The sequence below is a fragment of the Dipodomys merriami genome, unplaced genomic scaffold (assembly GCF_024711535.1).
Source record: "Dipodomys merriami isolate MVZ:Mamm:240054 unplaced genomic scaffold, mDipMer1.0.p SCAF_41, whole genome shotgun sequence".
Taxonomy (NCBI): domain Eukaryota; kingdom Metazoa; phylum Chordata; class Mammalia; order Rodentia; family Heteromyidae; genus Dipodomys; species Dipodomys merriami.
Window position 1 is genome coordinate 9855197 of NW_027205715.1, and position 12304 is coordinate 9867500.

Consider the following 12304-nt stretch of genomic DNA (forward strand, 5'->3'; position numbering starts at 1 on the left):
ATGAGATTCATGGCAGGTCTCAAAGTGCTCACGTGCCAGGGGCCTCGCACTCTGCCCAGGGAGAGAACCAGTGGAAGCCCATCTCAGAGGTCCTAAGACTTGGAGCCCACTGCTCTTGCCACTCCCCACCCCCATGTTTGACTTCTTGAGCTCTTTCTTTCTTCTCAGGATCCACTAAGAGTTCCCCTGCAGCTCTCCCCAAGACACAGCCACACCTCTGTGTCCCACAGACTGTATTGATTTATGTCCCACTTACCGCCTTTTCTCCTGGGAGAGGTCTTGAGTTCTTCACCTTGCAGAGGAGTGAAGTGAGGCTGATGAGATGTGGGAGTGCCAGCCTGCCATCAGCCTCAGTCCTGGCCTGGCCTCACTCACTTTGCCCACACACCACCACCCCCTCCTGGGAGGAGCTTGGGTTCAATTGCCTTTAAGATCCTGCGTCGTTCCAATATTTAAGCCATGCAGCAATAAAAGGGGGCCATGGGTGGGATTGTATTTGTTTATTTGTATCTGGGAAAATTTAAGAGGAAGATTGATTGATGGCCTACAGCCCAGGAGAGTGAAGGGTTCAAATATATATATTATATATTTATATATATTTATATATACTTATATATATTTATATATATATATATAAATATATATATGGTTGAAGGAAACAGAGTTCTGTAGCTGAGAGAGGGAAGAACATGGGAGCAGGGACATCCAAACCACAGGAGACAGTGCACCTGTGCTTCTCCAACCCCCAGAGTGAAGCTCTGAACCAATCTCAGAAATTTCCAGGAGGCAGCTACCAGCTAAATAACAAAATAGCTTTCATTTTTATTAATATTTTTATTATGGTTATTATAAAGGGGTTCCTGTTTTGTAAGTCAGGTGATGAATACATTTCTTCCAGGACAATGCCCCCCCTTCCCTTTTCTCTCTCTCTCTCTCTCTCTCTCTCTCTCCCAATTTATCCCTCCTGTCCCCACCCACAAGTTGTATAGTTCATTTTCAATATAGTATCTAGTGAATACCACTGCTACACTTGTTCACCCTATGGTCTCTCCATTTCTGTGACCCCTTCCTCCCCTCAAAGACAGATAAATGAATAAACAAGACAGAAAGAAAAGAAAAAAACTCGTTTCCATTTCTTGGCGTTCATTTCTATCAATATTATATTATATGATCAGAAGACAAAACAGCTTTCTAGGTCTCCACTCTTAAATGATGAAAGGGATCTGCCACTGACTGAAACCCTCTGCTTGGATGGTCTCAGCCTCAGTTTCTCCCTTCTGTAAAATGAAGGAGATAAACCTACCTCCAGGGGATTGCAGTACCCTGAAGAATTGCAGTGGGAATGATAGCAAATGACCATTGAAGAATGGTTAACACAGCTGTCTCGGATAAACAACTGCAGTTAGGGTCCGCACAACATTGCACTGAGAATTACTACCTTTAGATTGTCTATTGCTTCACTGTTGGTCGGCTGGCTTTTGTTTGTTTGCTGGCTGGTTTGCTTCCAGTGGCACTGAAATGTGCACACGGAGGCAGGAATCTCATGCGCCTTTCCTTGCTGAACCTCTTTGGTATTGCTCAGCATGACCTCAGCACAGACCAGAAGAACATTACTCAATAGAGCAGGAAGACCCCGTCGCCGAAGCCAGCTCCACTGGGGCTTGCAGGTCTCAACTTGTGTCATTACTCATTTCTTGAAACTTCTTTCTTGAATGAAATTCTGATGGTGACAGTGCCTAAGACCTGACTTCCTTGAAAGGGTCACGACCCTCTCTGAAAAGCATAGCAAAGTCTATTCTCACCAAGGCCAGAGCCTACCTTGAGCTCCCAGGGACAGAGGTGACCGGAGAGCAGGCTTACAAAGCAAAGTTACTCGTTAACTTATGTGATGTGTAGGTCCCATGGAAGGCAAGGTGACACATGGAGGTTGGGAATCCTTTGTGAGCTCAGAAGAATAATCTTCCCATAAAATGGAAGAAAGTTAAATTTGCACATTACAAAAATCCTCAAATCTCATCTCCTTAATTCTGACATACTGAAAGCTAATGCCTGTCATCCCCGGGATAAAAGGATCACCATCCAACCTAGCTGGGCAAAAGCACAAGACTCTATCTGAAGCAAACTAAAAGGGCCTGAGACATGACTCAAGTAGTGGTACCTCTGCCTAAGAAGTGTGAGGACCTGAGTTCTACCACCAGTACCACCAAAACATAAATAAATACAAGTTCCCTCTTGTGGTTTATCCAAGAGCCTTCAGATAAGGGCTCTTTCCTGAAGAGTACAAATAAAGATGCAAGCTAATTGCATTCTATTCTCCTAAAACCCATACTCTACCCATTCAGGAACCTCACCGTTCATATTCTTTTAAACATCTTTAGCAAAGAAAGTTGGCTGTGTTGGCAGGTGATGACAGAATCCTGGCAAGTGAGTAAAAGCTATTTTTGCCTTGGGCACTCCTATTAATGTACCAATATATCTGAATTATATATATATATATATATATATATATATATATATATATATATCTTCTCTGCCCTTTATTATTTTAACAATAGTAGAAGTATAATTCAAATTTTATTTAATTTGGAGCCATTTTGTTTGTAGAACAAAGAACGAGGCTGGGGAATCCACGGACATTATGAATAGTGAGGTGCTTAGATTTATCCTTTTGAACATCTTGGTTAAGGCCATGAATGGCAAGGTGACACTGGCCTGTAATCTCAGCACTAGAGAGGCAAAGGCAGGAGGATCATGAGGCCAGCCTACAATACACAGTAAAAACATTGTTTCAGAAAGTACCTGACCTTTGCTATCAGGCAGCCTGGTGGTCTCAATGCCAGCTCCCCATCAAAATCACCCAGGCAGCTTTTAATACACACACACACACACACACACACACACACACACACACACACACACACACACACACACACACACATATTTACTGTAAAGATGCTGTACAGAGAGTTTGCAGCTACACGAGTAAGGTAATGAGTACATTTCTTGTCAAACATTGCTATCCCCTCCTTTGTTTTTTTCCTACTATCCCTTCCAACCTGGCCACTTTTAAAATACCGATAACCCAACTCCATCCTGGGCAATTTAGTTGGGAGTCTCTGGGCAGGCAACATGGTGCAGATGTATCAACCCAACCCTGGCTCCCAGGTATCACCAGGAACTCATCCTTTCTGGGCCTCACATTCCCTGTCTGTGGAATAATATGCTACTCTCCTAGGGATGGTGGGGAGATTATATAGGTTAACTCATGCCAAGTGCTTACATAACCCATGTTTGGGTCTTCTTAAGACCACATGGTTTGTGTGTGAAGGTGCCTATCTGTTATTCCAGAACTGAAGAAGATAAGGCCCAGAGTATTATTCTGAAGATCCGGTGGTGGAAGGTTCAGAAAGCTTAGCACAATGCAAAATGCACAGTCCTCCATATTCCCAATTGTTTAAATATGGTAAAATAGGACAGGTAACTTAGAGGAAATACCCTATAAATTAGAAATTGGTGTCTCTAACTCCCAGGCAGCAGGCCGAGTGACTTGCCAAAGATCACCAACTTACAAGCATTTGATCTGAAACTCAAACCATCTTTCTCCAAAGACAGACCACCTTTGTCAACTTTTGGTATTCCGGCTACTTCGCTGCCTCCTCAGCAAGTGCTGAAATCCTTATCCTGGCACTTGAGGTCTTTAAAGTTGGGTTCCAAGAAGCCTTTTCCAATCTAATCCCCAGTGTCCATTGTTCCTCCAGAATGCATTGCCTGTTCTCACCCTGGGGCCTCAAGGGATATCCTTCTGGTTCCAAAATCCTACTTATCAAGCAAGGTCCTGGTGGACAATGGGCTTTAGGGTCCACAGCTTGTCCTCATTATCCCTGTCCATAGTAATTCAGTCCAATGCTGAAATGGAATGGGGTGAGGAAAGCAGACCTGGCACAAATCACCCCATTTGAAGCATAGGAGATGCCCTGCACATTCTTAGCATTAATTGTCAAGTCGTTTGGCTGGGATGCATTTAGCAAACTGTCTGTGATGAGTATATGACCATCATGTTGGAAATTCAGTGGCAGGTGGGGATGGCTTGCAGCATATGGCTCTCGATGTCGGGTCAATGTTCCTGTATTTTTACAAATGACGCCTTGCTATTTATGCATGAAGAAGGAAAAGAATTCAAAATGGAATTGCACATTTGGAGAAATAAATGTGAATGCTTTGTGATGAAAAAAAAAATAGAATTGAAGGTTGGAGACTGGACCTGGGAAAAAGAGCCAGGAGCCTGGGACATTAACCCCCACCCCTCTGTCACTGTCTAGGGGTGACCCTCAGCAAGTAGATACCTGAGAGTGGATTCAGGGTCTCTGTTTTCTCAATTGTCAAATGAGGAAGTTGGAACGGAACGCATTTAGTGTCCGTCCTAGGGCTAACTTGCCAGCCATCATTGAATGTCAAGCCACTGGCATTTGCACAGCTGGCATTTGACCTTGAAGGTCGTCAGAAGTGAGAGGGCTTTAAATGCTCTGGCCCCAGAATGACATTTGTGGGTGGTCAGAAACTGGACCAGAAGAACAGTGTTCGGGATTCACAGCTGCAAAGACTCCAAAGTATCATCAAGAAGAGGAAATCACTGCCCCACCCTCCCTCCAAGCTGTAGCCTTTCATTGTGCTTTGCAGAAACTCATTCGGGTTTTTTTTTTTCTCCTTTAAATCCTGACAATGATTCATAAATCTTGGATTTTGAAGATTGATGCACCCAACTGCCTCCTTTTGAGGATGGAGAGAGGGCAGCCAAGAGAGAGGAGGTGATTTCTCCAGGGCCATAAAGGACATTGGGAACTGAGGAGAGCAACCTGTTCTCTTGGTTTGGTGATTAAGACATGAAGTACTCTATGCTGTGAGGTTCAAGGATGGCCTAGGATTCATGGCTGGGGCTGAGAAGAGACCCTGAGAGGATAGGGATGAAGGCCTAGCGTCACCTGCATCATCACAAGCCCTCATCTCTCTAGGGTTATCACCTGAGCCATAGGGGTATTGGAAAATATCTTCCCTGTATCTCCATCCTGAGAAGAATGCTTAGTGAACAAGAGGCAGAAAGAGGGGCTGGGAACAAAGTACATCTTTCTAAAGGTCAGTTTGTCTCCATGGAGGTAATATACACTCTCCTTTTCTGTATTGAAACTAACATGTCATCAGGAAATCTGGTATAGAATCTCAATCATGAATGATGAATGAAGTTGCCTACTGCTTGCTTTTTTTCTCTCCCTGTGCTCTAAGAGCAGAAAGCTGTTCTGCTTTGTCCCCCAAAATGCACTAGTTGTCAGTAGCTCTCCATTTGCATTGCCCTCAGATTAGATTGCCATGGGAATGCTAACTTCCGCTGTGAGAGGATTCACAATGGAGCATTTGGAGCATCTGGGAGGCAGGTAACACTGGATGATGTGGTAAGGGTGTGATCACATGGATTAATACTCTTAGAGAAAGAGGAGGAGACCCAGGTCCCACTTCTGCTCTCCACATTATGAAGATATACTTCCTGCACTGCAGGAAGCAGTCCTTGTCAGAAGCTGCAACTCCTTGACCTTGAACTTTCAATCTTCCATAATGGTAAGAAATACACGGATTTTTTTTTAAAGCTTCCCAGTTTGGGACTTCGGGGATAGCATCCCAAGCAGACATAGTCACTAATACTGAACAACTTCTTCATTCATACATAACTAGACTAAAACTCAAATAGGACCAATGACTTTTTTCTAGCCACAGGAGACCCAAATCAACCTGCTGAACCATGGACAGTCTGTTTCTATGCCATGCTTATCCTGAAGGCACAGAAAGTTTTCTTCCATCCAGAAAGTTCTCTACCATTCAGATACATCCCAAGGACGCTTGAGCCATCCTAAGCATCTTCCAGTGTCCTGGGATACTCAGAGTCAGGAGGACTTGAAAGACCTCCTGTTTTTCAGAAGCCAAAATAAAAAAAAAAGTGCTGTCATTTTCTTTAAATATATTCTTTTGAATAAAACATCTATTCTTGATTCCAGGAGCAAGCTCTGAAACATGTTCAAGATGACATGATTGATAACAAGAAGGCTTTTTTTTCCCCAAGATCTTTCTAATTTCATCTTCCTGGTTAAAGAATTCAAAGTCTCTAACTTGATGTATGACCTAATAAGAAGGTGTGCTCGGACCGAAGTTATTTATTTATGCTTCCATTTTGAACGGATGAGTATTAACTACTGAGAATATTGTAAGGCCAGTTAGAAAAATCTGAGTAATACTGAAATGGGAATATGATCATGGAAACACAAGTTACTGGTCATCCATGTAACAGAGCCATAGACCACTCCTGCCTTTCTTTGGGAAGTCAAGGCCAGGGCAGGGCATGGTAGCTGCTCTGCCTCCCAAGGGCTTCTGGGTGGCATTTGATGACTTCAATTTCAGAGAAGATTCTGGGATCTCCAAGGAAGAATGGAACTTACTGTTGGGTCCCCTCCATGTGGGACGTATAAGAAAAGAGTGCATGTCTGCCAGTTCTGTTGGCTGTCTTTACACTGCCTTATATTTAAGCATTTAAGCCGGATGAAGAACAGGGAGAAGATGAGCCCCCAAAGAAGGGTCTTATTTTCTCCTGCCTCTGAAGAGGGAATGAAAATGAGAATGTCTTCACATCCCCTGCCCTCAAGTCCTACTTCCACTCATCTTCTCCATCTTGTCTTCTCTTTCCTGTTAATATTGCTCTCAGAAGCTGAGTGAAGTCACAAACAAAAACTAATTTCTTGAGCATCTTCTACATGTCAGGCACCAATAATGTGAACCAGTTCCTGCGCTCTTAGGTCTTCCAGAGTCCAGTCTTGGAGACTGAAGGGTGCTAACACCCACTCAACTGTGCTAGAACCCATCCATCATGAGTACGCCTCTTTGCTGAAGCAGAGGAAAGGAAGTTGGGATGACAGCAGCCCTTCAAAATAACAAGAGGTGAAATTATCCAACACTCACTGCAAATGTTGTGTTAAGCTCCTAGAAAACGAAGCACAAACAAGCTGTGAAACTCAGAGGCTGTAAATTATTCTTTCCTCAGTACATTGGGCACCAATCTGTCACCTTGCATTTTTTAGCCCATTGCTGATTTTTAATAATTTCTTGACAACTGTTTAGTATTAAAATAACACTAGCACTGTACAATTCAGGCAAACTAAGAATGGTCTCTAAGGTACAGAGAAAGACAGTACTTCCTCTCCCTTCATTTTACACATTTAGCCAATGTCATGTCTACTTGCCTTTCTGGGGTGGTTGTCGTTGTCGTTGTTGTTGTTGTTGTTGTTGTTGTTGTTGTTGTTGTTACAAGATACTTACTTTTTAATGAAAAGACTCCTCTCCAAACCAAAACCACCAATTCATGAAATATGTGACTGAGTTTTCCAGGAAGATTCCCCACCTCCTTCTTAAAAATCTCCAAGAATAAAAATTAGATCCAGGGTTATAATGGCTAAGTATCTCTGAGAGGAAGGAACCTTGGGTTTGTTTACATTTCGATCCTCCATTTTTGCATTTTCCAAAGGAAGAGTCTGGCCAGATCCACACAGCATTAATGTCAGAGTAGGAGCAGGAATAGCTATTCTTACATTTTTATATTCTCTCTCTGCCTCCCTCCCCCCTTGCTTCTCTCTTCTTCTGTCTCTTTCCCCTTCCTACTTTGCTCCTCTCTTCCGCTTCCTCCCTTTCCTCTTCTTTTCTTTCTCCTTCTCCTCCTCTCCCTTCTTCCCCTTCTTCTTCTTTTCCATTTGCTCTCCTTTTCTCTTTTGTGTGAGACACAGTATCACTATAAACCCCAAGGTGGTCTCAAACCCATGAACTACCTACTCCTGCCTCCCGAATGCTGGGATTACAGGTAGACACTATGAGACCCCACAAGAATCCAGTTCTCTTGACTACCAGTTTCCACTGTGCCATAGCCACAATCCAGGTGAATTTGCCTACCTCCTGTGCCCAAGTGTCTCACTGAGATTGAACATCCTAAGTAAACAGCTCTTTTAGAATCCAATCCCATGTGTACTTGAATGAATACGTGGGTATGATAAAGAAGACATCTGAAGCTGGGCACCAGTGGCTCACACCTGTAATCCTAGCTCCACAGAAGGCTGAAATCTGAGGATCACAGTTCAAACTCAACCCTGGCAGGAAAGCCCATGAGACTCTTATCTCTAATTAATCACAGAAAAAGCTAGACATGAAACTGTGGCTCAAGTGGTAGAGTGCTAGCTGTGAGCAAAAAGGAGCTCAGAGATAATGCTCAGGCCCAGGGTTCAAGCCCCAGGAACAGAAAAAAAATAAACAAACAACAACAAAAAAGGCATCCTCCAATGTCTGGTTGTGTACAGCATACCTCATAGCTCTCTATACTGACATCTTTAATATTGTCAGTGATCTGTCCTTGTAGAATAAAGCATACAGAATTTCAAACCCTCCCCAATACACAAGTATGGAGTTTGAAAGGCAAACTCTTGCTTGTAACCAAATTGATTAGCCTCTGACAAAATGCAGTCCTAATGGGCTGTTTCAGCCCAAGCGACCCATGGTGAAGTTCAAGGCGAACATTGTTTTTTATTACTCCGTCGGATCTTCTTTGAGAGGAATTTCATTGTAATATGATTTGGACGAACCTGCAGAATAATATTAAACCCATAAACTATGTAGGAGTCCACGCGCCGCAGGCATAGAAGATAAGTTAGGTCCCCAGAAAAGTTATTATCATGCTCCAAATTTAGTGTCACCATGTCTAACTGCAACTCATAATGTTAACTATCAGTGTGGTTGGGCATTTTTTATTTCTTGCCAGGAAAATAAAGCTATCTCTTGTCAAGTTGGACAGTCTGAGTATATATCTCATTGCAAAGACAACAAAAATATGTCATTTTGTGTGTTCCTATACCCATCATTTGAATGAAAGGACTTCAAATTCAAATTAATATACTTGTTCAGAATGTTGGGCTTTGTTTTTTTTTTTTTTGAAAACCACAGCTGAGTAAAAGAATAAATAAATAAATAAATAAATGAAGAATCTTGCAGGATGCTGGTAACTTGTCTTCCCTCCTTCTCTCCTCCTTTTTTTTTTTTTTTTTTTTTGCAATAAGACTGAAGGAGATTAAAAGAAAGGAGAGATTCATCATTGTAAGTCACTTCCTCAAGTCTGGAGAATTTGTCTTTTCCTCATTGTAATTTGATAATCAGCTCCATAAACATGAAATTATCTGGCTGTGGGGAATGGGACATTTTTATGTGTCCTAGAATTTGCAAAGAAATACATTCAGCACCACAAAGGCCTTATGGGTATAGCTTTCATAGTGTGCCTTGTGTGACTGCTCATGGGAAAGGAGAGCTGTCACTCTGCCAGCAACTTGTCTGACTTTAGGCAAGCCCCTACTTATACCCACATCCCTATCTCTGTGTTTCCATCTGAATCTCCATGTATGGTGTGGGGAGAAGGAGACTCTTCTCTCGTGGTAGGTGATTCCAGTAACCTGCTCAGACCTGTGGCCAGGCAAGCTGTCTGTATGGACGTTCAGAGCTCACAGAGTCACAAGGCTAAAGACTCAAAGTCCCCAGATCTCCCCCCCCTCCAAGAAAAACTCAGGCCAGAGAATGAGCTACTAAATATTCCTATTGTTGTGAAAACAGAAGTAGGAATTTTGAGCAGATGGGTGGGGATGGGATAGATGGGGGAGGAAACAATGGGAGGAATGACTCTGATCACACCACATGGTACACATAAATGGCCATGTGTATTATACACCTAAATGGACATGTTGACTTTAAGCCCCTTGGTACAACTATTTGAAGATAATATTTTTAAAAGAGGGGGAAAATTGTCTTGTCTAAAAAAAAACCAAAGCAGCTTACAAAATGCATATTCCTCATGGAGCTCAAGCCCACAAAACACATGGCTCAAATTCCCAAGCCAACAGAAACTGAACCAAGCATGAAGCCCTGAACAGATACAAAGGCAGAAACCACAACAAGTCTGTGTCAGGTAGCCTGGGTACTCAGAAAAAGACATCAACAGGGTCCCGAGGGAGTCAGGTCATTGAGGACTTAGGAGATCTGAGTGGATCTGAGACCTGAGAGAAATTCAGATGCCCTTTACAAGGAGGAGTCAACCTGGGTTGTTATGGAATGTTCCAGAAGCTAGATCCATGTTTGATCTTTGAAATAGTCACATCAAAGTCATTGTGTTGATTCAAGAAACAAATACTCATAGTTCTAGTGTGAGCCAAAGCGAAGGCGGAAAGACCACATTTTGTCCTGACTACATCTATTGGTCAGAATTGAAGACACCGAAGGGGCTGTCCCAGAGGTAATAAGTTAACTATCAGAGGGGCTTGCAAATAGAAGACTCTGCAAAACATGGATTTCACAGGGTTGGCCTTTTCCTTGGAGTTTATCATCTTCCTACCCTCCACCATCTTCCCCAGCCTCAAGCACAACCTTTTCCCACTGACACCTTCTCTACCTACTGGAACTTCTAACAAGGACATTCTTCTTCATGGTCATTCAGAGCTTAGAGAACCACAAGGCTAAAGACTCAAAATAAATCCCCAGGTTCCCCCTGGACCTCCTAGCCATCAATTGCTGACACATCCTTGTGCCCAAGTCTACCAAGGGCCATCAAACCATTATTCGACAGCTCTTCACAGGCCCCGCCCTTACCAGCCATGCCCCCAGCAGGCCTAGGGCCTTTCTTTCCTGTTCACATTACTGACAGTTCATCTGCCTGTCTTTCCATCTCTCAGTGGCAATCATTCTATAAGCAATGGCTGACCCCCATTATCAATCACCCCACTAGGTCCCCATTGATAGCGGAATTGACTTACACAGTTGGCTTTCTACAGGTTAGCTTACTGTCTCCCCACCTTCCCAGAGAGAAAAGCCACCCTGCACCCCCCACAGACCTGCACGGTCCACTGTCCTGGACACACTATATCTGAGGGTGGATGGCCGATGGTGCCAGGAAGTCTGCAGCTGGAAACAAATCAGGTCACCCTAGGAGCTAAGAAAATATGTAATCAGGAAAATGTAGGGGCATCTAGTCTAGCCCCACAAATTGCAAAAGGCAGTTACATTTGAAAAAGAAGAATACTTTCTAGATTCCCAGGGGCTTCCTCTAGGCTGGCTGGCACCTAACCACCTCTACAACCACCTTCCTCCTGGAGATTGGAGCTCATCACCACCTCCCTGTGAATCTCTGCTACTACCACATTGAAGATAATCCTCTGGCCCAGGACCACAGGGGCCATAAGGTCAAATTTTCCAGCATAATGTAGCTCCATTACAATCTCAGAGGAAGACTGTGGAGGGCTGGCTCTCAGTAGCAAATATGGAGAGATGGACAAGAACTCCCTCTCTTGTGCGGGCAGCTGCCCAGACCCCCAAGACCAACTAACTCTGTCCAATTGGCTCCAATGGGTGGCCCTAATCAAACTCACTCTTGAGAGCCCTTAAAAGGGGCACAAGCCACAAGCAGGGGACAGCTTCCAAAGAGACTAATAATTAGCATATATCATATGCCCACTGCTTTTTTTTTCCTGCCCTTTCCATCCTCTCTCGGCTTTTAGGACTTTCCATCTTACTCCTCATCTTCCCAGAAACAGTGAGCATTTCAGTGATGAATGATGTGTCCATCACTCACACCTTAGTTGAAATGCGCATGAGTCAAAACATCTGCTGAGTCCCCAGGCTTCTGACCTTCCTCCTGGGATTCTGGGAGCAGGGATCCAAAAGGTGTCTGAAGGTGTCCCTTCCTCCAGGACACTTCTCTTGCATCCCTCTTGTGGGTCTGGCAGTAACTATTGGTGCAAATTTCCACCCCTCCAGAAATGGAAGGTGTTAAAACTCCCAGGCGTCATGATCACTGGAGGTGAGCATGGCTGCTCATACTTTGCAGATTAAATCCATAAGGGAAGTATGGACAGAGGACTAGTGTATGTTTCCCCTGTGCAGCCGTCCATCCATCCACAGCCCCCAACACTTCCAGCTTTAGGGAGTCAGGGTACGGGGGCCTGTGCGCTTTAATTGAGCTGGTAGACAAAAAAAATCCTATCTGAGGAAGCATGTGAACTTCTCTGCCTCTCTTCTCTTTCTTCACGTGACAAAGCAGATGGCCAGGTAATACCTTTGATCTCACCATGTGAGCTCAGCCAGTATTAGTCAGCATAGGCCAAGTACATTGCTGTAACCACTAACCACCACCCTCAGCTGCTCAGTCCACCAAGGGTTTGTTGCTTGTTCTGTGTACTGTGTGCAGAGTTTC